Genomic DNA, 27,451 nt, shown 5'->3' with positions numbered 1-27,451 from the left:
TGGTCTTAGGCAATTCATTTCATCTTTCTAGGTCTTAGTCCCCTCAACAAAAGTGGAGTGGGGTTGGAGTGTTGGACTGGAGCAGGGGTTCTTAACCTGGGGTCCATGAATTTGTGCTTTTTAAAATATATAAACTGGTAACTGATATTTCAATAGAATTGGTTTCCTTTCAATCACATATATTTTAAAAATGCTTTAGAAAGCATTGCCCTGATAAGTAGTTCGTGGGCTTCACCAGAATGTCAAAAGAAGCCTTGAATTAAAGGACATCTAAGTTCCCCTTCCACTCTAAAATTCTATAAATCAATAAACCCATAATTACCTTACTGTTCAAGGCCCATATAGCCATCCCATTGGCTTAGAGACTTTCCAAAGAAAGTATGCTCATCAGCCTTGCTATTAATAAAACGCCCTCTAATTGCTCCTTGTATGCTGATCTCACCAATAGCAGCTATTTGAAACACTCATAAAACAATAAAGCATTCACAGAAGTAGAAATCAGATTCATTTTACCCATTTAAAATAATCTGATACTCTAACCTAATGAGAAATGGAATCGTAACTCATAAATTAAAAAATCTATCTTAGACAGAAATGCCTTAAAGTTCTATTTTCCTTCAGAAAAAAAAAATCTTTGTCCATACAGTCATAAACAAATGATTGAAATGAGTATGGTCAACAGTTTCACATGTGGCAACTGGATCTGGGTAATAATATTTCTTGAAATAATTATTAACTGATTAGCTCATAAGCAACCTTACCCAAGAATATTTTTGGAAGGTTTATTGTGCTACACACTGAACAAAAATAAAGACCACAAGAAGAAGCACATCATTTCCGTAGATTTTAAAGATTTACATAAGTGCTTCCCCCTAATAGCCTTGTGAGAAAGGCTATTTATTAGTATCCCCATTTCAGAGATTAAGAAATTGAGGCTCAAAAGGCTAAGAATTTTGCCACCATCACACAGTTGGTATATTTTCTGGGAATCATACCATTTAGATGTAGAAGGGACCTTAGAGATCAAAGTCATCATTTTATAGGTGAGGAAACTGAGGGCCAGAAAGATTGAGACATACATCTAAGGCAGACCCTGAATCAAACTCACACCTTTTAATTTCAAAACCGGTGCTCTTTCCACTATGTTACTATGTCTCTCTAGGCTAGGAGTTTATAGTCTATGACCAAAGCAATGATATAAGAAAGCAGAAATAGTGTTCTATCATCATAGGGAGGCACATAGAATGTATATATGTGTATGAAATGATACCTTAGAAACACTGATTTTAAAAAAAATACCTAAGTTTAACATAAAAATGTCAGAAAATTTTTCTGAATTAACATTATATTATGCTGCTGTGTCTGATGAAAATCTTCAGGGTTCCTTATGTTAAGTACAAAACAATTTTCCAAGTCATCAAACAAACCTAGCAACATGTACTTTGCTATTTGTAAAACTGTGATTAATCAGAAATAGACCACTGATGCATATGATACCTTGAAAAAAAAACCTCTACTCTTATAAAATAGGTTAAAATAGAAAAAATAATCAAATTATTTGTTATTGACAATGAAATTAATTGGTAAATAGAAAACACATAGTATTTGAAATGTCTTACTTGAATTGATGTAAGCTTTTCAGCTAAAATTATGTAGGCAAGCTGCCAACAAATAAAATGCATATCAGTCACTTGGAATAATGCCATTGCTTTGATGGACCGCTGCTCTTCAGATATCCCTGCTGGATATATATTCCTCTTTATCAAAGTGCTTCTGATTCCTTACCTATTGGGCAGCTGTGAAACAGCCTGCCTGAGATTTCAGAGACTTTTCTATAGAAAGGCATTTGCATTTAACAACTTCCACTCTCATGGTGATGGGACAATTCAAATTCTTGGTAAGGGAAGATAGAATGGTGGAGTTTCAGAGCTAGAAGGAAACTTAAGAGTTCGTCAGGACCAATTTTCTAAGAACAGTAACCTGATTTTCTATTCTACTGTTTCAAGCAAATACATGAATGCTAGAAACTCGAAAAAAATCCACATTGCAGTATTCCATTTAATACCCTTTGACCTTTGCACCTGTTTCTGAAGGACAGGTGAGCCTTTTGGTTCGGATAGAAGCACCCTATTTATAATTCTTGTTCGGTGTCCCTAACTCAAACCTCTCCCCACTCCAGCTCACCCTCCACTCAGATGGCAAACTGATGATCCTCAAGTACAGGTCTGACCGTGTTACCGCCACCCCTCCCTGATGTATAAAACTTCACTGGCTCCCGTTGGCATCAAATACAAAAATCCTCTGTTTGGCTTATAACGTGGCCCCTTCCTACATTTATTGTCTGCTTACACCTTATTCTTACCCCTCCATATACTCTAAGTGGCACCAGCCCCCCGACTTTTGTTAGCACAGGAAAAACCATCTCCTAACTGTTCAATTTTACTGACTGTGAGTTTCCATGCCTGCAATTATCTCAAGCCTCATCTCCATCTCGTGTCTGTCCTTCCTTCCTTTAAGTCCAGCTAAAATCCTACCTTCTGGAAAAGAGGCTTTTCTGATCCCCCTTAATGTTAGGACTTCCCTCTGCCATAGTTCCTGTCCAGTTTGTATCTTGTTTGTATATAGTTGTTTGCTTACTGTCCTCCTCCGTTAGAATGTAAGCTACTTAAGAGTAGGAGATGTTTTTTTTTTCTATTCTTCAGCACTTGACACAATGTCTATCACATAGTGTGTGGGGGGAGGGAATGGGGAATGGAAATGAGTATTTATTAAGCTCCTACTGTGTTAGGCATTGTGCTAAACACTTTACAAATATTAATTCATTTGATCCTCACAAGAACCCGATGAGGTGAGTGCTATTATGATCCTCTTTATAGTTGAGGAAACCCAGATACAGAAAGAGAAAGATTAAGTGACTTGCTCAGGGTTATAGAGTGATGAAGTGTCTGGGGTCACATTTGAACTCAGGTTTTCCTTGACTCTAGGCCCAGAGCTCTATCCACTATACCACCTAGACAAATGTTTGTTGACTTGACTAGTTGACTTGTATCCCTACTTCTCCTTTTGGCATTATCCTATAATCTGCTCTAAAGTTCCCGAATGACGACCACTATAAAGTATTTGAGTTTTTCTAAGGAGGCACTGTACCCTTCTGGGCTCTGGCTTCTGTTTCATCTATAAAGATTTTTGACTGTGACCTGAAACTGTCAATAAAATTTGCTGCATAGCGAGCTAGTATATCTGGAGTACTGAGCTAGACTTTGGAGTCTTCATCCCTTGAGATATTTAAGAAGAAATTAGGCAACTATTTGTTCAGAGTGGTTTAGTTATCCTTCTGCCTGACCTAAAGGCAGGAGGCTGGCCCAGATCCTCTCAGCAGGCCACTTGCAGCACTAACCTTAGGTCAGAAACACAGCACCAGAATTGGATTTGGACCACTATATCAGCAGGTATAGTTTACTGAATTATTCCCAAGGGGAAGATACATTTTTAAGTATCATGTTTGCCAATTCCAAGAAAATTTAGGGGATTTTGACCTTTACCTATTACCCTTCCTTCAGATTAACAGAGAATTACAGAAATTGAATACTTAGAGCACATTCAATACGTTCACATGTTGCCAGATGTTCCCAAAGATAAGATAGGTCAAAGGTGACATTTGAAAAAAAGCCATATACACACACACGTACATGTATGTATGTATGTATGCATATATATGTATGTATATATACATATGAGCTATAATTTATGAGAGATTCTTCGATGATTTCCCCCCCCCAGGCTATAAGTTAATCATTTTTAGCTCTGAGTCAAGAAGTAATTAAAATGTCAATCTGAGTATCAAGTGGATTTAGTATTGTAGAGCCATCCCAATGTCTATTATTTATTTTCTTCTATTTAGTCAAATATTTTAGAAAGATTCATTAAAAAATAAAATACCTATTGCAACTCCTCATTCTTCCTCTCTTAATATATCCAATCACTTCTGAAATTTTGCCTTGTCTAACTCTATTAGCATCTCTCACTCAAATGCCCTTCTCTCCCCTTATTAAGCTACCATACTAGTTCAGGTCCTTAACATCTTTCCCTTGAACTACTGCAACAGCTTCCTAAATGGTCTCCCTTGTTTCAAGCCCTTCACCTCTAATTCATCCTTTTCACAACTCTCATATATGTTGCCCTCCCTGTTAGAATGCAATCTCCTTGAAAGCAGGCACTGCTTTTGGCTATTTTTCTCATATCTCCAGCTCTTAGCACACTGCTCAGCATATATGAGACAGCTAATAAATACTTATTGATTGTCTTGCCTCAGCAATATGAATTTATAGATGGTATTCCTCACATAAAAGTCTTTAAAATTTGAATAACTTAATATTTCAAAATGCTAAAGTGTGCTTATAAGGTATGTCATATGCATATCTATTAAAAAAAAAAGAATAATATACACTCATTTATTTAGGGAAAGGGGATGAGGAGAGGATAATCTATTTTGAACATCTAAAACAAATGTTTTTGACCTGTGCTGGAACATTATCTCAGCACTCTATATGTCCAGTATCATTTTTTTCCCTTTGAAATTATACTGGTTGATCTTACGTAGAGACAGAAGGCAGTAAATTCCTATCCTCCATCAGTACTGTTGACCTCAGAGCAAACCTCACAACTGGCTCCAGGCATCCAACATCCATCATTGCTTTTGAAACCTAATCTTTCAGGGAAGGACAGCTGCATTGGGCAATTCGCTAAGCAGCTTTCTAAGATACACTGTGATTCCATCCCCCAGCCCCCCAAAAAAAGCCCTACTTTTAGTTCTAGGTTTTATTTGCTTGCTTTTCTAAAAACTTTTCATCAAACTGCAGGTCAACATCAAATATAATCGACACTCTTAAGAGGTTCTTTTTTTTTCCCAAGAAAATAATCGATTTTCACATTCCATGTAGAATCAGTTCCAATCTGTGTTTTAAATAAATACTTTTAAGAAAAGCAATGTTAAATGATGACCATGTTGTTCAACAGTGAAAAAACAAAACAAAACAAAACTCTGAACAAACTTTCCATTCTACAGTAATTTCTACATTTAAACAAATATATATACTTAGGTAATAATAAAAAACTCACTTTAATTACTCTCTAATATGCAAAAGGCAGAGAATATGGAGATAAAATGTCCATACAAAAAAGGCTTTCATTTTTTAGTAGCCCAGTCAAAACTTATCCTAGGACCAGAAAAGTACATATTTAAGAAAATGCATGGTCCCCTCTCCTAGCAAGCTTTTTAAAGTTTAATTTGAAAGGGAAAAAAGATAAGCATAGAATCAGTGTAAATGTGTACAAATCATAATTAATTTTCAAGAGTTGATTCAGGAGGTCTGATCTATGTACACTGAAGGATTAGCCAAAGACTAGAGTTAGGTGAGGAAAGTTTCCTGGAGATGGTAGGACTTAGGGTTAGACAGTTGGTGGGACTCCATTTAAAGGAAAAGATAGATATAAAACAGAGTGCTGGGGAAATAATGTTATTCCATGTATTTGCAGATCTTTATGTAAACTGGATATGCAATACCGACCTCAGAGAGGAAGACACCTAAATAAATGTTTTATGAATATTTATTAAATTAGTGTTATTCCATTCTATTAATACATGCCCATTTCCCCAAACTTTAAAAGGTTATCTAGGATCTTGCGGACTTCAGACTTGTAGATCAATGAGTACATCTGTCACTTCACATATTTTAAAGAAGCCTTTCTGTAAATTTCCAAGAAAATAATATACAAGTGTTATTTTCTAGATGCAATGTTCAAATCTCAATTTGCTAAGCTAATTCTACATTAAAGAATATAGCTCAAGGGCAGTTAAAAAAAGACAATAAGGAATTTCTAAATTCAATCAACCTTATGAAACAGGCAAGTTACTATGTTCAAACTCAGTAAACAATTGTATTACAAAGGTCTCAAAGCTTCTGATATTGTAATCAGAATGTCAAAGAAAAAGCAAAATGTAAGGTGTATTTCCAGTCAATGAATTCAAACAACTAACAGAGAAAGCCTAGCTTCAGACAGAAGCCCACAGAATGGGATGGTGCCAAATGGGGCGACTGAAATCCAAAGCAAAAGAGCAGACGTTTGCAAAGGAAAACGAGGCTTGCTCCAGTTGTGGGACAAGCCCCACTGTATTCTCATTTAGATCTGTGTACCTACTTGACCTAACAGACCAGAGATGGAGTTACCCAGTTTGGTTTTTCCAACTGTCACACTTTTGAGGCTGTGTTGATAAGTGGTCTTTAAAAAATGACAACATAGGAAAATCATTTTTGTAAAACAGTTCTGAATCAAAAGGATTTCAAGATTTCCTTCTGTGTTCATTCTAGGCCATAAGGTCCAAAAGGTATAGTGTGAGTAGCAACCAATAGGTCCTATTAATTAGCATGCTTCTAGTCCTAAATGTCAGCATGCTGATCACTCCCAAATACATATTTTTTTAACTGCATAAAAGAGAAAAAAAAAATTCCAAGCATTTCAGAGGAGGGGGATTGTAGGAAGAAAGCACAGATATAGGTAGTATTTCAATTATATTGACAGGAAATATCATACCCTGGGCTGTAGAGGCCATTTAGGACATACTATCTACCTTTACAAAAGCAAAGAAAACTAAAACAAATATTGTCTAAATAAAATGGCAAGGCAAAAGAATATTTACAATCTTATATATACAAGCTATATGGCAAATAAATGCTTATCCAATAAGAAACAAGAAATCCTAGTCGGCTGATCTTAAGAAATATCCTTTGTTTTAACTATTCTAGCTCGTCAATTGAGCAGTCTAGCACCACTCTTTTGGGATGCTAATATTTAAGTTCTATTAACTGCTGAAGCCTTAATGCATTTGCTATTTAATATCACAAAAGTTTGGAGTTTTGTTGTTTCTTTTTAACCCAAGGAAAATGCTTAACTTACATATGATTCTATTTGTGATAAGAATACACAGGCAAAAAGAGAATTAAAGACCTCTACTGTAGACAAATGAAACAAAATTTAATTTAAAAAACAAAAGTTCATAATACTCAGATTATTTGGCCCACTCTATTTATAAATTAATACTGTGTTGAAATCTGCAAGAGTAAAATTTGCATATTTTAATTGTCAAAACCAAACTCAAGGCAGGCATTGTGTTTTCAAACCAATCACAATTTAGAAGCAAATGAGATTATTTGTAAGGAAACCAAATTCCCAAATGAACTTCACTTATATTAGATGTACCCTGGTTCAGGGAATAAACAGAAACTTGAACAATGTGCTTCTTTTTTTTGGGGGGGGGTGGATGGAATTTTCAAGTAAAGCATTTCTAAATGATATTTTTTTTCTACATCATTAGATTTTCTTAGTAGAAATACCATAGAAGATCTTTCAATCAAGCAGATCCCAGAGAATCCTTTATTCCAACCTAGTCAATCATTGACAATATAAGAAGAAATATTTTACACACCAGTTTTGCTCCAGGCTTCTGGATTGTACACCTAATAAGGTGCTTCTTCAAAAGCCCTTTTTCAAACAAGTCAAACAGTGTTAAAATTAAATATACAAGGTAAACATCTTTATAAGCAGATGAGAAATTTGACATATGCCTAGCAAAAGAAAAAAACTCTCTCTTGCTAAAATGCCTGTCCAATGAGAAACCTTAAGAAAAAACTCTTAGAATCCATTTATTTTCTTCAAATTTCATGCCCCATATTTCTTTGCATCAGGGTGTTTTTCTACTACAACTCCTGAAAGCATATTTTTGAGGATTAAATAGACTATTGCATGGAAGCTATAGCATTCATCATTTCTTTGATTCTTCAAAATCCCTGAAACTTAAACAGGTGCCAATGAATGAAGGTGACTTAAGAGTTTTCAAAACTCCAATATTTTCTGAGTACGTTTCTTTTAAAAATCACAAATTCTCTCTGCTAAAGAAAATGGTGCATGTATGAGATATCTTCCAAAACAAGAGAACACATTTCAACTTTCTGACCACCCACAATTACACTACATTCTGGGACAAAAGTCAGATGTTTTCAGAGTCATACATCCCAATGAAAATGATGTGTCCTGAAACTACACTTTCCATCTGTGTGACCTTAGTGATTTATGATTTATCCTCAGAATCCCTTCTAAAATAGAATTGTCCCATGGCTTGATAAATCAGATTCTTTCTGAAGGAAATCCAATATGTAAATTCTTAAATTATACTCTTTTACAAATGGCCAGCCTTGTCAGTTTGAAAAACTGAAAATCAACAAAGGAACAGAATAAGTATACTTGACCTAATTGCCTAATGTCTATCAAGATCGCCATGGTTGGTTGATTTTAAGTTTGTGAAACTGACACTCAAAAATGCATGGTACATCTTCCCTCTAGGTCCCATAAGCGCTGACTAAACTTCAGTCATAGCCTCAAATTCTCCGCGCTAGCAAACTTACACAGTACGTACAAAGCTAGCTTAAATACACCACTCATCTATGTCTATATCTTCTTTAAAGCTATTTTGTTTTCATTTATCTTTAACCTTATACTTGCATTATGCAAAAGACATTATTGCCAGCCTAATCAAGAAGGCATATGTTACAATCCTTCCTATTTGTTTAAAGAGGTTATATCCTGAGAAAATGAACTCATATATGAATTTGTACACACACACACACACACACACACACACACACAAATCCATCCCTTTCCACACTCTTTCCTCTTATGACTACTGTAGTCAAAAATTCCTAATATATGGTCAGTGAAAAACCTGACAATCACTTTCATAAAACTAAAGAATTATAACAGTAACAAGAAGGCAAATAACTTTTTTGGGATTGCCTAGCTGATTTTTTTAAATGTTTGAATGAGAGTTTGCATATGCTATGCAATAGTGTCTACTGTATAAGAACAGTTATACAGGCCCCTAGTGGTTCAGCAAACATAACAGCACATGAAGGGGGATCCCTATTCTCAGTTCTGGTCCCTGACATGTTCCCGACTTTAACTGGATAGCAAACTTGAAAGTCAAATTTCAATCACTGGCTGTATTTAACACTTTATACAGTTTTTCACCTCACAGTTTGTTTTTCATGTTCAGTTAAGTGCCAAACATTTCACTATTTTACATTTAGTTGTGGCACAGGCATAACTCGGATTTGGATTATGTAATAGTCACAACGATTTTAATTCACAAATCTCTTTTCATATCATTAAAAACGTACTATACTAATTGCAAAATGCAAAAACACATTTTAAATGATAAATTACAATCTGAAGCATGAAAAGCTATGTACTCTTTTCCTCTTAAAAGGCCATTCCTGACATCTTGGAATGGGAAACACACACCACCATGAATCTTAGAGCTTCTTAAGAAGAACTGTCTTTGACTTAGTTGATGCTTTCAGCATTTAATGTCCATAGACACAAACGGGATGCCACTTCTTGGGTGAAAGAAACATAAATTCCTTTCTCCACATGAGCACAGTGATAAAACTAAAATTAGAATGCAAACTCCTCTAAAAATTCTCCAATTAATAACCCCCTCAATCTGCCACCCCCTTGCTTTCTCTTCTTCACAAAAGAAAAATTCCATGCCAGCACATTTACAGCTTTTAGCAATTTTTTTTACTGGACACAATTTGACAGCTTTATGAAACTGACCAGCTTGTCAATTTCACACCTAGAAAATACAGTAATAGCTGATCTTAGGAAGATGAATTCAAGAAATGTCACAGGATTGAGAAGGGAAAAAAAGCTAGTTCCATTGAGAAGCAAAGTACAATATGTAATTATTGGAGTGGGGAGAGGCAGGGAGGATTTCAGTTGGTGTAGTTCATTTAGAATATGTTCTGTGAAAAATTAAAAAAAAAAACCTGACACTCAACACAGATCTTTGCTCTATTTCTGTTAACTTAGTAAAATATTTTCCATCTGAAATTTGTCACATTATATTTGCAAAAAAAGAATGAAAGAAAGAAAGAAAGAAAGAAAGAAAGAAAGAAAGAAAGAAAGAAAGAAAGAAAGAAAGAAAGAAAGAAAGGAAGAAAGAAAACAATGCTAAGCATTGCATTATCTATCACAGGAACCAATCTTTCTCTTCAAACTAGTATTCTGTCTAAAGATTGGGTGTTTTAAAGTCCTGGCATCACCTGGTTTCACTAAAGTTGTGTGATGGGTGTGTACACAAGAAATTGGAGACAGAACAACAAGGTCAGAAGTATCAGTGTATTGCTACAACTTTCCATGCAATCACCAAGGTACAACAGGGCTGATAGATAAAGAACAAAGTTAAAGGGATTTAACCTTTTCAGCTCACAAGCAAATCCATGACAAAAGTCCTATCACAAACTGGTACCGGAATTGAAAGAATCCCCCCAAGTGAATTTAACCTTGGCCAGTTCTGTGTTAAGTCAATAAGACTTCTGGACATATTAGAAAACAAAACTTTTAACAGGAAAGATAAGGCAAGGGAAATACCTTATGTACCCTACTAAGCAACAATGGAATCTGCCATGCCCAAGAGAAACTAGAAGGGCAGAAAAATCACAACAATGTTCAAAAGAAACAGCCAAACGATTTAGAAATTCCTGTACTAGGAGGTGTGAGGAGAGGAAAAAAAATGCAAGTGATGATATTCTCTGGCTTTATAGATAATTTATAATATTTTGAATCACAGGAAACTTGACAGATGAACAGCAGGCTCACACCTCTTTTTCAAGGAAATAAAAATTAGGGTAAGGAAAATGCCTTCTCCATTAGTGCTCATAAAATAATAAAGGCTACCTAAAGGGAGACAAAGCAAGTTTTCTATACGTGTATAAATGTTACAATAAGCCCCCAGGAAGGTGTGGAATTTTGCTGATTTTGTGAGTTTTTTTCACTTTCTTTACAATAACTCATATTCCTAGATATTCATTCTGCACCTCTCATGTATATCCTTTATAATGACTCTGTGTGTATGTGTGTGTGTGTGTGTGTGTGTGTGTGTGTGCCAGTGCACAACCGCACAACCAGTTCCCGTAAGTGGACTACGATCTTTGATTCCAGTGTGGTTAAGGTCTCCACAACAACCCCCTCCCCTCCTCCATGGCAGCCGCTTTGACTTTGATTCCTGCTATTTCTCCTTCTCCCCACTAGTTCAGAGAAAAGAAAGAATCGCCCCCTCACAATAACCAGCCCTCCTTCAAACATAATCACCATTGACTTTTTTAAACACGGTTGCAGAATCTCAGGGGGCTGGGGAAGAGGTGAGTGATTTGTACCCCCCTCTACAGTCCCAAATACTCCGACTCTGTACCCTGAAGCACAGGGTGAGGGGCAAGCACCCATACCCACACACATACAGACACACAATCTCTCTCTCTCTCTCTCTCTCTCTCTCTCTCTCTCTCTCTCTCTCTCTCTCTCTCTCTCTCACACACACACACACACACACACACACACACACACACACACACACACACACACTTCACTCATATTCTCCTAAAGCTATTTACACCTAAGAGCAGCAGCAGCAGCGTGCAGGGGGCATCTGGCCGAGCAGAGCCAACTGTGCGCTCCCTTCCGTGCCGGAGTGCCAGGCGCCCTTCACACACATACATCTTGCACAGCTCCGGAGGTGCGAGCAGAGGCTGCCTGGGCATTGGGTAGGCGCCTGAAGCGGGGCGGCGGGTGAAAACCAGAAGTAGCAAGAAAGAAGGGTCGACAGTAGGAGGGGTGGGGGAGAGACAGGGAAGGGTCAGCTTGGGGGAATTACCTGGTCATGTTTGCTCCCCAGTCACCGCCACAGCAGCAGCAGCAGCAGCAGCAGCAGCAGCAGCAGCAGCTGTACCGCCACCAATGCCTCCCTCCTCTTTTTCCTCCTTTCTTGCCGCCGCTGCCGCTGCCACCCGCCACCTCCTCTCCGCTCCCTCTTCCTCCTCCCGCTGCTGTCTCCGGGCGGCCAATTTAATCCAGTCCGGCCACAGCTGCAGCCACAGCAGGAGCCCCGGTGCGAGCTGCTGCCTGGCCCTCGTGCGGCTCTTCCAGTCCAAAGCCGGGAAGTGTAAGAGAGTCAGAGAGTGAGTCCAAAAAGCCGAAATCCGGCATCCAAAGGAGCGCGTCCCCCCGCCCTCCCTCCACCCCTGCCCCCTTTTTCCTCCTCCTCCTCCTCCTCTTCCTCCTCCTCCTCCTCTTCCCGGGCCGTCCTCCCTCTCCTCTGGAGCCAGCTCCCGCCGCGGCGGTTTCTCCTCCTCCTTCTCCTCCTGCTCTCTCTTCTTTGCCTGCTGCTGCTGCTGCTGTTGCTGCTGCTGCTGCTGCTGTTTCTCCTCCCGCTCCGGGGTGCTTTGCTCCTCCTGGCTGTGGGGTCCTGCTCCGCTTCGCCTCTCCTCCCTCCGCCTCCTCTTCTGCTTTTCTTCTTTCTTGTTCTTCTTCCTCTTTAGTAGAGTCTGGCTAGAAATAGCAACTCCGTGGGTCCCCCCAAAGCTTCCCTCCCCGTCTCTTTCTCTTCCCCCCAAAAGTGCGGTGCAAACAAAAGGGGGCAGAAAATTTCATGGATGGGGAGAGCAGGACAGGGTAGGTGGGGAAAGGGGGAGAGGAATACCCAGGAGAAAAAACGAAAGAATAGAATCAAAGCCCAGTGGTAGGGTAGGATTTCAGAATCATTTCTGCTTGGAAAAAGAGAGAATTGGAGGAAGAAAAAAAAAGACAAAAAAATAAAAGAATAAAGTGATCGGAGATGCTTCTTTGTTTGCTAGTTTGTGTGGTTTTAAAATCCTCTTAACGTGGCACATATCCTATAGGATCCTGGTGGTCCATGTGTGGCAAAGCTGTTGTGATAGTGTGTGTAACTGATGTGTGTGCGTGTGCGGGCGAGAGGTTTGCCAGAGTCAGAACGGCTAAGCTCAACGAAGCCCAAAAGCGTCTCCCTGAACCTGGACCACTGGCTGACTGAGGACTGGAGAGCTGAGCAAAAAGGAGAGGCTGGAGAGATGAAGAAAGGAGGCACTCCACACCATACACACACAGAGGAGGGGGCGGGTGACGTCACTCCCTGGGATCCATCTACTAGGCCAGAAAGGACCTTCTGTAAAGCATTCACTCATTCACTCATAGAAACATGCCTGGTTGTTTCCAATACAAGATACTGTATGGGTGCACCAACTTGCTCAAGGAAAAAAAAAATCATAATTTTGTCAAAGCATGGTGAGAGCGTTGGTTTTGTGCCTTGTCTGCACTTCACCTTGGGGGCATTTTCAATTTAACTAAAGACCCTTGCTTTAAGTCACTTGGGAAGAAGAGAGGGAGAAGGCAAAGTGTGCAATCAGAGCCCCAGTTATAGACCCCCCCTTTTTTGGGGGGTTTCACACTACTTGATTTAACAATATTGGAAATACAGTGCTCTCCAACTCTTATGAAGAGTACTACAAAACCTTTTCTTTTTGAAATACGTCCAGTTAAAGAGTTGCAAAAGTATTCAGCCCTTAGAACAGCCTTATGGGGAAGAAGTCCTGTATTTCCTCCAAAAGCTAAATGGTTTCAGTAATTGTAGCATGTGTTTGTATTACTAGCTAAGAGGTCAATTTTCTTCTAAGTGGAAAATACCTTTTTTCTTGCTTCTTCACTGAGTCTTTTAACATTTTGAAAAAAATAGCACTGGGAAGCCAAACTGGGCAATTCACTTATCAGAGTTTTGTAATAAACTTGGCTAAAAAGGTAGAAGGAAAGAGACCTTCCTCCTGCCTACCTTACCTAAACATGGTACACTTTTACTCCTGCAGATTTTAGTCCATCTCTGAAAAGGGAAAACAAACAAAAACACTACAGTACTACAGTTTCTGCCTGATGATGTAACATCTTAACTTCTTTCTAGGGATACCTATTTGTTTCCACAGTCTTGTCACTGGTCTCTTCAATGGCACTGAAGGATGGTCAGTATTCCCATGCCCTTTACTCATGCCTCTGAGAAGTACCACATTTATGAATGATGTGTTTCTTAAACTAAAGTTTAGCTTTTCCATTCAGTTTGGGAGAGAAGCAGCCTGGCATGGCTCCTCCTTGTGTTCTTTTTGTCAGTATCACAGCAGGAATCATAGTAAATCCATTTTTTAAAAAAACTATGAACTACTGGAACAAGTTTACATGGAGGATTTTTCACTTCTCGGATTTCTCTTTGTGCATCAGTGTTGCATGAAGCAGAGCATAAGATGAAGCTTTATGCTACCTAAGATCCATCCACTGCCTCCCTAAGGGTGTATATGGCTTCCCTCAAACTCTAGTATTGACTTGCAAATCAGTCACCACTCAGGTCCAAATTAATTGCTTTCTTCCTGACAATATTTTTTGATAGTCACAAACTGTGGCAAGGTCAGTTTTCCATATCCAGAATTAAATGTAGAAGAATGATCTGAATTCATTGATTTTCCTCTGTGACTTCAGTCCCAAATTGCTATTACATTTTAGAACCAACAGCTACCTAACGTTCGAGATGGAGGGGTTATAACTCCCATTGGTGAAAAATCACAAAATCAAAGACTTGGTAGGGCCTCTTAGTACATGTATTCCAACCCATCCCTGACTGAGATCCCCAACAAGTTGACTCCAAACTCAACTTAGAGACTTCCAGTGAGGAAGAACTAACTACCTTCCCAGATTCCACTTTGGGATCAATCTCAATAATTATTAGGAAGATTTTCCTTACATCAACTCTAAATTCACCTCTTTGCAATTCTGCAAGTTGCTGATTTCAGTTCTCTAGGTCAAATGGGATAAATCCAATCCCTCTTTCAGGTGACAATCTTTCAAATACTTGAGGACAATTATAGTATCTTCAAAATCTTCTCTTCTCCATGTTAAGCATTCCCAATTCTGTTAACTGATCTTCACATGGCAATTTTCTCCAGTCCTTTTATCATTCTGATTGCTCTCACCTGATCTAGTTCATCTAAGTCTTCTCTGAAATTTTTCCAGAACTGAAAACATTACTCCACATGAGGCCTGACCAAAGCAGAATAAGTATTGTGGAACTGTTGTTCCCCCTTTTCTGCACCTTCTCCTAACACAGCCTACAATTGAAAATGGAATATAAAGGAGGAGACAATAAATGCCTTAATTTAGTCATCCCCGGAGGTAGACTTCCCAACTTGCTACAACATTATCTGGAGTTGTTGGGGTTTTTTGTTTTTTGTTTTTCCTGCCATCAGAATGGCTTTAAGTAAGATGATGAAAAGAATACAGAGTTTGAGGCCAGAAGACCTAGGTTTCCATCCTAGCTCCATGACTAATTATCTTTGCAACCTTGATTAAGTCAGCTAAACCTCTCCAAGCCTTGGTTTCCTCATCTGTAGGAAAGGAGACAGGAATAAACATTTATACAGCCCTTACTATGTGCCAGGCACAATAATGTTTTTTATCAATATTGACTAATTTAATCCTCACAAAACTTAAAAGGAAGGTGTCATTATTATCTTCATTTTACATTTGGGAAAATTGAAGCAAACAGAAATTGAGAGACTTGCCCAGCCTCACAAAGCTAGTAAGTGTCTGAGGCTGGATTTGTATTCAAGCCTTCCTGACTCCAGGCTCAGTGATCTATCCACGGTGGCATCAGCTGCCTATAAAATGAGGCAAAATTGATGACCTTCATTGAACTATATGATCTCTTTCAGCTTTAAGTCTGTAATCCGCAAAAAAAAATGACTCTATAAAAGTACTGGGTGACCTTCTCTAAACTCTGTTAACAGATTATCTAAACCTAGCATCAAACTCCTCCAGGAGGAAGGTTGAGTTATACTCTTCTCTTCAGTATTCTCCAGTAGTACAAATTAGTGTTACCTCTCAAGTACAAAAGGGATGCCAGCACTGAATGCATCTTTTAAGAAGCCTGCTACTTCTAAGCTGGCATTTCAATTTAAGTTGAAAACTCTAGTCTTGATAGTAGTCAGGTAGCCTTGAGAAAATATGGATTGATAAAGTTATAGAGATAAGAGGGACCATAGGCATCATTCAGCCTAACTTCTTTTTACAAATGAGGAGAATAAAATCCAGAATGGAGGATGGGAAGTGGCTTGGCCAAAGTCACACAGTCACTTTATGTGTCTGTGGCTGAATTTCATCTGTAAGGATCAAATGAGATAATGTATCTGAAAATAATTTGAAAATTTTTAAATTGTATACAAAAGCAAAATGTTATCTTCATCATTATTTTATTATAAGTGGTTTAAAAACATTAAGACACTAGGTTGGTTACACAAATAGATGAACTGTATGGCATCACAAATGGTCAACTAGGAGATGGAAAATTCATTTCGTTAAGGAAAAGAACCCATCATTTAGAAAGAAATGGAAATACCAAGTAAAGGATTGTCAATTCTGTTATTTCATGTCCTTTTTTTTTTTGTGGCTGAAGATACAAATACAAAACTGAAACAGTCCCTTCCCTGAAGGAGCTTCCGTTATGTGGGGGCATACATGGAGGTGACGCTGGATTCTTGAAAACACTGCAATGGAGTACATCCTCTGGTAATCCTGTCAACCTGGGAACTTTTGAAGTATTGGCCAGGTGAAACATATCCTCTCTGCTATCCAAGGTTCAACCGAGATTAAAGGCTGGCCAAATTCAAAGTTTGGCCACCAGGTAATGATTTGGAGATGGGGGAATACAGATGTTTAGGAAGATAACTTCCTAAAATGTGGAGAGGTTGGAATATGTGTCAGTGGAGGGAGGGAATGCCCACAGCAAGGAAGTCCTAGTGAAGTAAGAAATAAATTATAACTCAAAATTATATGCTAATTATTCATCATGGAATGGTGGGAAAGACTATGGTAAAATTTTAAAATTAAATACAATTAGTGGAGGACAGACTTAGTACTCTCAGAGTTACCTTTAACAAGTCACTTAACTGGGGGCAGCTAGGTGGCTAAGTGGATAGAGCACCGGCCCTGGATTCAGGAGGACCTGAGTTCAAATCCAGCCTCAGACACATAACACTATCTGTGTGACCCTGGGCAAGTCACTTAAACCCATTGCCTAGCCAAAAACAAACAAAAAAACACAGAACAAAGAAACAAACCCAAGTCACTTAACCTCTCTGGACCTCAGCTTCCTTATTTATAATATGAGGGGAATTTGACAGATATCCTCTAAGGTTCCTTCTAATTCTAAATCTATGAAACTAAGTGAGTGGCTCAGGATTCCATAACACATTAGTAGCAGAACCATATTTATAAGAATTCTGATCTCTTGGCTCTTTAGACAATGTTGTTTCCAACTCCTTCAGATAACAATTGCTTATCCCACTCTGCCAATAAAGAGTTCCCACAAAATATTTTAAAAGATGTTGCTTGGTCCTATTTTTCAGATTAGCATATTGTAACTGAGAACATATTCATTTATTCCTTTTCCCAACCATCCATCAAATCCATATGCAGTCCCTTTCACACCACATTCTATAAGATCATCAAGAGTGGTTCCTAAAAGAGTAAAGACATCATCCTCAGGAAATTTAAAACCTAGTTGGAGAAACAAGACATCAGTTCCAGTGAATCATCATGGGAAGGCTCTCCACTGACTTATCAACCAATGAATAAGCAATTATTAAGTACCTACTGTATGCCAGGTACTATGGTAGGCACCAGGAATGCAAATGCAAAAAATGAAGCAACTCCTACTCTCAAGAAAATATTCTAATCTGGGGAATGCAGATCTAAATTGCTATCTGTCTACAATCCATATTTTTAGAAAATTTATTGAGTCTCAGAGAGGTTGAGCAACTTAACCATGGTCATGCAGTTAGTAAATTCCTGAGACAAGATTTGAACCCAAATTTCCCTGTCTCCATCATCCTCTATTCCGAGGTGGCTTCCTATGCAAGTACTATACAGACCCTGTCAGGCCTCGTTTCCAAGATCAGACCAGTTCAGTGCAGTACGTAACAAAGACGTGCAAAACTGAACAGTAAGAATATAAAATCACCATAAATACTGATACATTTATGATTAAGGAACAGATCATTGTAGGCTGAGGCTGCTCTAGGAAGTTATTATTAAGTCTTCCTACATTTGAGTTTTTGTGTCAGGCTATGTAAACATCCTCTCTTTTCTCAACATAAAAGAACTTCACTACTTTTATTCAGGATTCCTTGTTTCCACATTACAAACACTATTGTTTTAATGGAAAAAAATAACAATCCTTCACTTCTCTGTAAAATACATTCTTCAGTTTTTAGGATGAGTACTCAGCAATGGAATAGCTGGGAAAAGGTCTAGAAAAACTGGAACTGAAATGGAGTTCTGACTTGGTGCCAACCCCATGCTGCATTTCATCCTAGCCTGCATTTTGTTGTGTTAGAGGACATTTCGATGTGGGGCTGTTGTCCTTTGGCCATGATGCTGGAAAGTATGAAGTAGAACTGAGACAAATGGTCATTCCCATTAAACTCTTTAGCAAAGTGGGGCATTACATTAACCGTTGGAATCATCCCAATCCATGCAAAACAGTGAGTCTTTTAAAAAATTTTCTGGCAATGAGAAAGAAATGAGGGGGACAACATAAAGGATATATTGGAATTACCTTTCCCATTTTTTTGTCACATGCATTATGATAGCCGTATATTATAATTATTTATAACTAATATATGACAAGCTATCACCTAAAATTTAACAGGTGATTTGTCAAGTAGCCCCATTAATGCATACATTAAGCACTAGATTGTAGACTTATTGGGAAAAATGTGCCTTCATTTCTATTCACTTAAATATTCATGATTCACAAATTTTAAGCATGTTCTGCAAGTTTTAAAATGAATGCAATACTAGCATATAAACAAATGTGCAGATTATTAGTAAATAATATCACTCCATTCAGTAAGAATGTTGTCATTACATGGCACTTTTGCATGCTAACTCTCTATCTTAGGAAATCAATGGTACAATCTATCTTTATCATTTAAACTTTAAAATTTCTTATAAATCTTTGCACTGAGAAATCTTTAGTATATAAATGTAAAACAATATGGAAGAAAAAGGAATTTTAATATAATTGTTACTTTGTGTTCAGAATTTTCATCTCATTCTGGAAAGTTTTGCCTCCCTCCACCAAAAAAAAGGGGAGGGAGATATGTCCAATATTCCTAAAGTAAGAAGCTACCTCAAAATAAGTAATTAATCACTCACTATAGGGAAATCTGTGGAGACTTGACTGATGCAACACTTTCCATTAAACTTGATGGAAAAACATTGGGACATTGAGAGGTGACATGCAACCATTTAAGGGAAGGGTTGTTAGTAAAATTCCTTGAAGGAAGTAAAAGATTATTCTCAAAATTTAGAGAAGTGAGAGGCAGTGAAACTTTTTTTTTCCATGTTCAAACTGAAAATTAAGGTGTTCTTTGCTGCACAAGTTTCATTTTTTTAAAATAGCAAAACAAATGCATAATATGTTTTAACAGAGGGGAGAGGATGAAAAATACAAGAACATTTGTTAAAATCTCGTTTTGCGTGAGTCTATCTCCTATCTATCAGGATTGAGGCACGCTTCAGCATGTTAATAACTAGCAATCAGCAGTAGCAGAGGATACAGAATTTATTTAATGAATGAATGTGCTTCAAGATTCAGTGGTTAGAGTGAATAAAAGTAAAATCTGAGGCACAGCAGTTTTTCCAAGCTAATAAAATGTCAGTGTCCACGATCCAAGTTTAGATTTCACATTCTTAGCAAAGAAGCATTGATACAGAGCCATGAAATTATTTTTAAAGGGTTTCTCAAATAGAGTTTCAGAAATGATTTCCAGAAATTCAGAGGCAAAAGACCACAAGCAGATTTCCATGTAGCAGAAAGTATGTTTCTAACATAGAGGCAGGGGATTATAAATGGTCAGTGACAAAAAGTGCTGTTATTACTTTTTATATGGGATAGCATCTGAAATATCTCCTTGCTCTGCCTTCGCCAACAATGTTCCTAGCAATAAAGTGGCAGGGACACAGAACCACAAAGAACTGTGGGCTTGTCCACACAGAAATAGAGATAATTAAAAAAAACAACAACAACAGAGACTTTTCAGCACCAGCAAAAATCAGCAATGGTTTATGAGATATTCTTCTAGATGGTGAGAAGGTAAAGTGATCCTCGCCATGCCTTCTGTGGAAACCCAAATGGAAAAGGGAAACTGACAGAGGTGGGTGAGAAATAGAGCTTCCATATGTGATAAGGGAGTACCAAACACTCCCAAATGTTCACCCACACACACTTTTTGCTCTTCTCCTTAATGTAGCATTTTACCACCTGCCTCTATGGACTTTGCAAAGGCTGTCCCTCAGACATGCAAAGAACTTTCTAACTTTTAGAGAATCCCCAGTTTACTTTGAGGTTCAAGCTTAGATGCTATATCTTAATAGGTCATCCTGTATCTACCAGGTGCTAATGATCTTCTCCTCCTCAAATAATTATGACATAGTTACATTTATATGTTATATCTCTCAACAAAAAGCAAACTTTTTAAAAATTTTGTCTTTGTATCCCGAGAACCTAGTGCCCAGTCAGTCATTTATTGAACACCTACTATGTACCAGGCACTGTGCTAAGTCTGAGGAGACGTTCCAAAGCTTAAAAGACAGTCCCTGTCTGCTAGGAGCTCACCAACTAATAGGGAGAAACAACATGTAAATAATTATGTACAAATAAAAAGTATACCGTATATATTGGAAATAATCAACAGAGAGGAGACACTGGAATTAAGAGGGATCAAGAAAAGCTCCCTATGGTAGAGAGGATATTAGTTAGGAAGGAAGCCAAGGAAATGATTGATTTGTATTGGAAAAGGGGAAAGGGAGGGGAACTTCACACTACATGAGGAAAGTTAATGCAGAAAAACATGGAATCCTGAATGACAAAGTTTTGGGATTTCCTACTTACTGCAATATATTGATGAATCTGAGATCTTTTCAATGTGATTACTCTCCATGGCAAACAACAACCCTTAGAGACTTTCTGAACTTGTTCAATTCTTATCTACATCCCGTCATAAAAGCTTCAAAGAATTATACCAGAGGAATGACATAAAAGATTATCACCAGAAAGATATCTGAGTGGAAAGGGAGGCAACAAAGGATATCCATTGGATAGACCATATACTCCACTTATATCCATGCATTATCAAAGGAAATTTCTCATATGATACTAACATTTTTTAATCTAATTGAAGAAAATCCTTCAAACTGGTTCAGTATCACCAAGACAAAATAAGCTGATTGAATTTAAAATTTTATAAGCAGTATTAGTTTTGGATAGATAATGTTTTAGTATATGTATACATACTTACATTCCACTGTATTTTATTTATAGCTAGAGGATAAGTATCTATAGTCCTCTCATGACCAAAAGTTCTGAGCTTAAAGTTAACCCTGTCCATAAAGCTAAAGAGCCAAAAGAAGAGGAGGATGTGATAAAGTTTGACCCCTGGCAATGAGCATTGCCGAGATGTGACTATAGGATGGAGAAGTCATAAACCAAAAATCCCAAGTTTGGGAAGACATCAGGGTGGCATTTTACCATCCCATTTACTATACCACAGCCATTGCTTCTGTTCACTCTGCTCCTTAATGGGATAGCCATGGTGAGAAATAGTTGTAGGCCCTGGTAAATAACAATAAATAAGATTGCTGCAGGAGCTGTTATCTTTTCCCAAGATTATTTGAGTCTATGTCTACAACGTAGTCCCAGAGTCCCACTCTGCAAGGTTCTTGAATTTTTACCTAATGACTAGACCTACTAAATAATCAAATCAATCATCAAGTCAGAAGTGTATTGTATTGTTTACATTAGATGGCCTGATTATAGGAGAAACATGCCAAAGGGGCTAAGTAAACTGAATAGTACATTTCCTAAAACTTATAGGTTCTGAGTAAACTATGTACCATTTGGTGGTTTATGTCTGGGAGAGGCTATAGGATGTAGCTACTGCAGTTGATACTTCATCATGAATTTTTATTGTATTGTATGTGTATCATTACTTTTATTCATCCCTTACTTACAGTAGAGCATTTTATATAGTGTCTAAATACATTCTTATTTTTCATATAGGTCACCCCACTATGCCCAAGTCACATCATTGGTACGTGGGAGAATATGGCAAGCTCAGGAAAGATATGGGGCTTTGCAGGAGGACAAAGATTAAGAATTTATTCTTACTGGATAAATCCACAATAATCTGGAACCCCTGAGTATTAATTTGGCACAGCCGTGCAGATTGAGGCAGAGATGGAAGTCAGGAGAGGTATAAAGTACAATAACTACTAGAATGAGTATGATAATCCCCAGAGCCAGATCTCTTTGACTGATAGAATCTGGTTATTGGCTAGCAGCACTACTTGGAGGTTAATTAATAGTGACCAAAGTTCAAATTTACTGGCTTCTCTGATTGGCTAACTGCTCTTCGATTCTTCTCCTTTCCTATTAGCACTTATCTATATCCACAAAATCACTAGACTCACTTTATCTCAGCAGAGAGGCAAGGAAATAAATTAGGAATTATTTTTTTTTCTTATACACAAGTCCATTAAAGACCACCCCATCAATATTACAGCCATCTTATGGAGAAACTTTGACTCTACCACTTAAACTACACCTTGTATTTAGTCTCCAAAGTTGCTTTTGTGCCTCATTTCTTCCTTTATAAAAGTCCCTTTTTTAGTATTGTTTTAAGAATTAAATATTTTCATTGTGATCAGAATTCTGTGGGCCACAAGACAAAAAAATTTGACTGCTTAATTGATTTATATATTTTTAAAGCAGTATGACTCAAAACAATCTAGTAAGATAGTACAAATGTTATTTCCATTTCTTAGATGAGTAAATAAACTCTGAGAAGTTAAGTGACTTGCCCGTATTTATACAGCTAGTAATTGCTAGAGACAGGATTCAAGTCCGAGTCTCCAAACTTCAAGGTCATTACTCTTTTCGTCACATGAATTTCCTTGTGAGTTGAGTTTTTCTTTTTTTTTTTTTGACGCTTCCTTAGTATGTAATTTTATTTTTAATTTATTCTAAGGGTCCTACATACAAAAACTGAACTGCCACTTTAAGCATCTATTTAAGGAGTCAGATAAAATTATTAGATTAAAAAGTCACCCTATTCAAATATTGTTTATCTGAGTACTACGTATACTCCGAACATTTTCATTCCCTGCAGCTCAAGTTAAAGAGAAATCAGTGTCATAAGATCAATCTACATTTCAAGGATATAGACATCTCTAAAGGCAAAAAAAAAGAATTGAATGATTAATTCAATTTCAATGAAACCAGATTATTTTCTTTGTCATGCTATAAAATCTTTTTGGTTTCTAGTGTTTTAAAAATGAACGAAAGTGTTATATTCAAAGATCAGCCCCTCCTCTCATACGAGGGAACTTACACAAATGTGAAAAAGCTAGAGAAACTGTTGGAACTATGACTATATGTCCTAATTGTAAAGGAATTTTTTTGGGGGGTGGTAGGCAATGGGGTTAAGTGGCTTGCCCAGGATCACACAACTAGTAAGCGTTATGTGTCTAAGGTTGAATTTAAACTCAGGTTCTCCGGACTCCAGGGCTGGTGCTTTATCCACTGCGCCACCTAGCTGTTCCTAAAGGAATTTTTTTTTCAACCACCTTTATTCATGATCTGAATATTTAAATAGGTCTAAGGTTCCCTTGGAGCAGCTAGGCAGTGCAGTGGATAGAATGCCAGGACTGGAGTCAGGAAGACCTGAGTTCAAATTTGGCCTCAGACACTTACCGTCTGTGTGACCCTTAAGTGGCAAGTCACTTAATCCTGTTTGCCTCAGTTTCCTCATCTGTAAAATGAGCTGAAGAAGGGAATGGCAAATGACTTGAGAATTTCTACCAAGAAAACCCCAAATGGGATTGTGAAGAGCTGGACACAACTGAACAATGAGGTTCTCTTATTTAAGGTTACAGCCTCCCATTTTCTTTGTATACACGTCACTTAAAAAGCAAGCAAACAAACCTCATAGCCCCCTAACATCTGTGTGCTATTCAGAGCTAGTGGGTTGCTGAACTGAGATGGTTTCCTGGGATTCAACTACCTATCTGACACCTGGGAGAGAGAATGAGGGGGCAGATTGCTTAGATCTTCCATTCTTGTTGTATGATTATGTGGTCCAGTTACTACTATCCAACAAACCTCATAGTCAAAATTAAGGCAAATGTGGCTATCTCTACTTTTCAGTTTCCTGAACCTGACTAGCTTAAAAAGTCTCATTAGTTGTGAGTGAGAAATATATGACTCATGATTCCTTGAAGAACTGATTTTGCAGGGAGACTAGCAACCCTTTCTGAGGTCTGCTAGCCATCAAAACATTAATATAAAACCACAGCAGATGTCTTTTTTAGAACAGCACTGTGTTCTATATGAGAAATTTGTATGTGTTAGAATGACAAAGAAAGGGTTCACTCTTCTCATTAAAAGGTGGCATTAAGCTTATGTCTTTAAGCTCATTACTTTCAAGTTGGGCATAAAAAGACCTGTTCTCCTTAAGGTGAAGAGCTATCTTACAAAAGCAAACTGTTTGACTTTGCTTCTATCCTTTTCTCATCACTTTTGTCACATTGAAACCTACATCTATGATCATATAACTCCCCTTATGCCAACCTTTCAATTCGAGCTAGCTAGATAGCCAATTGGATAGAGTTACAGGTCTCAAGTGAGGAAGATGTGAGCTCAAATCTGGCATCAGATACTTTCTAGCTATGTGACCCTAAGCAAGTCACTAAAGCCCCATCTGCCTAAGTTTCCTTATCTGCAAAATGATGATAATGGTAGTACCTATCTCCCAGGGTTTTTGGAAGATCATATTTGTAAAGTGCTTAGCACAGTTCCTGACATGTAGCAAGCACTATATAAATGTTATGTGAAAAAAAAAACACAGTAGTGATGGAATTTTTTCTGAGAATGATGCATATTGAAGATAAAACTATTATTAAGAGATTGGTTATATTGAAGAGAAGAATGACATTGAGACTCCGAATATGTTGTCAGGGTTTAATTCTCATGAGTGGACCATGTTAGTTCATAAGCTTGTGTATGCCAATATACATCATAACACCCACAGATGTAGCAATTTAATACTGGAACCCTTTGTTGAGTGAAATTAAGTATGAAATAAAAGGGATTCCACCATTAAATTTGCTTATTGTCATGAGCCCTCCCATTTCTAAACCATCACCTTGTTGTTAGTGGTCATTTACTTCTTTCCCTTTCCTGTCTGTAATGTGCCTGATGGAAGGAACCCCTCCACAGGAGACAAGTTGGTCCACAATCATGGTTGCTGTGACTTTGGGAAAATACACTTTGCCCTCTGGGGGCTGTTTTTCCTCTTCTACAAAATAAGAAGGGCTGGACTTGAAAGGACTCAATCTAGACCTCTGAAATCCTCTTACAAAGAAAGACTCATTCACTCCCTTCTATCTATCCAAATCTTACTCATTATTGGAGTCACCTCAGATCCAGCCTCCCAAACCACTGCAGCTTGAAGTGACCTCTTCTTCCTCCAAATCCCTACAACACTTATTGCCTTCAGACACCAAGTTAATCATGTCTCCCTTACAGTTTTTCTGAGCTATTATTTACTAGCTATAAAGTCTTGTTATTGTATTTAACTTTTACGTGTATATTTCCTCCCTAACCTCCAACTCAATGGTAAGCCCACATTTTTCAATCCAATTACAGCTCTTGGTATGCAGAGTGGCTTGCACATGTGAGGCCCTCAGCAGAGAGAGGGGAGCTAGATTTATTGTTCTTCGGGAAATCCACCATGGTAATACGGATTCTTGTAACTGGCTTTTCTTCCCAGGGTTTAACCTTTGTTGTTGTTGTTTTTTGAAACAGCAAGAAAATTCACATGTGGCACTCTTACCTGAGTTACCAAGCTTCAAGTGCTTTAGAAGGAAGCCCGGCACAGTGTGCTGACTTTAACAGTCATACCTGGGCTGGAGAAAGCTACTATTTGCTGCTGGTGATGGTGTGCCTCAGTCCTGCCTACCACCCTTCTAGCCACCACCTAGGGCCTGACAACCAGCAGAGATTGCAGGTTCCGGTACAGCAAGGCAGCTATAATTACCTGAAATTTACTGTAAATTTCAGAGCAAACCTGGTAGCCTGCTGAGGCCCATCAGGGTACCTTGGCTCTCTGACTGGTAATCTGATGGTTCTAGCTGCTACTCAGAGAATTGAGCCCTCAGCTATTTGTGTTGCTGTTTCTTCCTTAAGCAATTGTATTTTTAAAAGCTTTGGAAAGAAAAGCAACTCCCCAACCTAGGTTCTGTTTCTTTTTGTTTGTTTGTTTTTAAAGACAGGATAATAGCTACCTTTGCAAAGATTACCTTTTACAAGATTTGACTGAAAACTAGGAAAGTTGAGTACTCCCCTCCCCAACCTCTTAGAGAAGTCAAGTTACCCTTTTAAACAGTTTTTCCCTTCTACCAGAGGAACACACATAGCTTATATTGTTTTATAATTAGGCTGAATTCTTGCAAAGACTGAAATGAAGAAGAAGATTTGATTTTCTGTCTAGAATGAAATATCCTTGCCTGGAAATGGGCTCCAAATTCAAAAAAAGAAAGGATGGGTGAGAAGGGTTGAAAATATCTTGACAAAATTAAAGGAAGAGAAGCTCCTGGTCAACCCCTCCTCCAACCTTCCCCAAGCTCTCAAACTTTCCAAATTCTTTTGGTTCACCAGTTCAACCTAGGCAATGACATCATATTTAAGAACACTGCAGTGGTCTGATTATAGTTTCTGGGAAATTATCTTGCAAAGGAACACTTCCCAAAGAGCTTGGCCTTCTTCTTCCCAGGGTTAGGGAGGGCCTTGTAAGTATTATCCCTATATGAATACATGTACACTCCTACAGAATGTTTATATATGAGCATCTCTATGCAGGGAGGTCAACTGTAAGAGGAGAAAGATAAAATCACTCTATCATTCATTCAACTTTACAGCCCCAGAACTTCCTCCTCCAGCCATGTGTAGCCCTGATTGTTACTTCTTGGTTACTTTCAAAATACTGTACATTTGAAATAAACACATAAATTGTTTGTATGATGAAGCTAACTTTGGGATGTTGGGAATGGAACATAAAACAACTTGTCCCATCTTTGGAATCCAAAGGGGATGAAAGATCTGAATATTTCAGTAATTTGTCTGCTCAGCAGAATAAAACAGGCACCCTGCTCAATCCCACCAGCAGCTGCCCCTTTCCTTCAAGCCTATTTTGTCTTCCACCCCTGGAGCTACCACATAAATGCATATGTTGCTGTGTTCAAAATTAAAGCTCTGGCACTGTACCTTAGTCACTTGCTTTAATTTCCATTTATAAAAATGTTCCCATCACTTTTTTTTTTAAGAGCCTGGGCTCATTTACAAGAACCAAAAGACAGACAACCCAAATAAACAAACCGTGTAACCCAAGCC

The 27,451-nt window shown here is 38.0% G+C and overlaps 1 protein-coding gene across 1 annotated transcript in view; it reads right to left on the bottom strand.

Annotated features, from left to right (window-relative positions):
• The window catches only part of PTPRD (protein tyrosine phosphatase receptor type D), a 616,472-nt gene extending 604,369 nt beyond the window's left edge, over positions 1–12,103 (bottom strand). Inside the window, 1 exon segment of the mRNA XM_078152500.1 lies at positions 11,765–12,103. The gene's annotated coding sequence lies outside the window, so the exon portion shown is untranslated.
• Between the last annotated feature and the right edge of the window lie 15,348 nt (positions 12,104–27,451).

The sequence above is a fragment of the Phascolarctos cinereus genome, unplaced genomic scaffold (genome assembly GCF_003287225.1).
Source record: "Phascolarctos cinereus isolate Bilbo 61053 unplaced genomic scaffold, phaCin_HiC Scaffold_4;HRSCAF=312, whole genome shotgun sequence".
NCBI classification, from domain to species: Eukaryota; Metazoa; Chordata; class Mammalia; order Diprotodontia; family Phascolarctidae; genus Phascolarctos; species Phascolarctos cinereus.
This window is presented reverse-complemented; position numbering and strand designations above follow the sequence as displayed.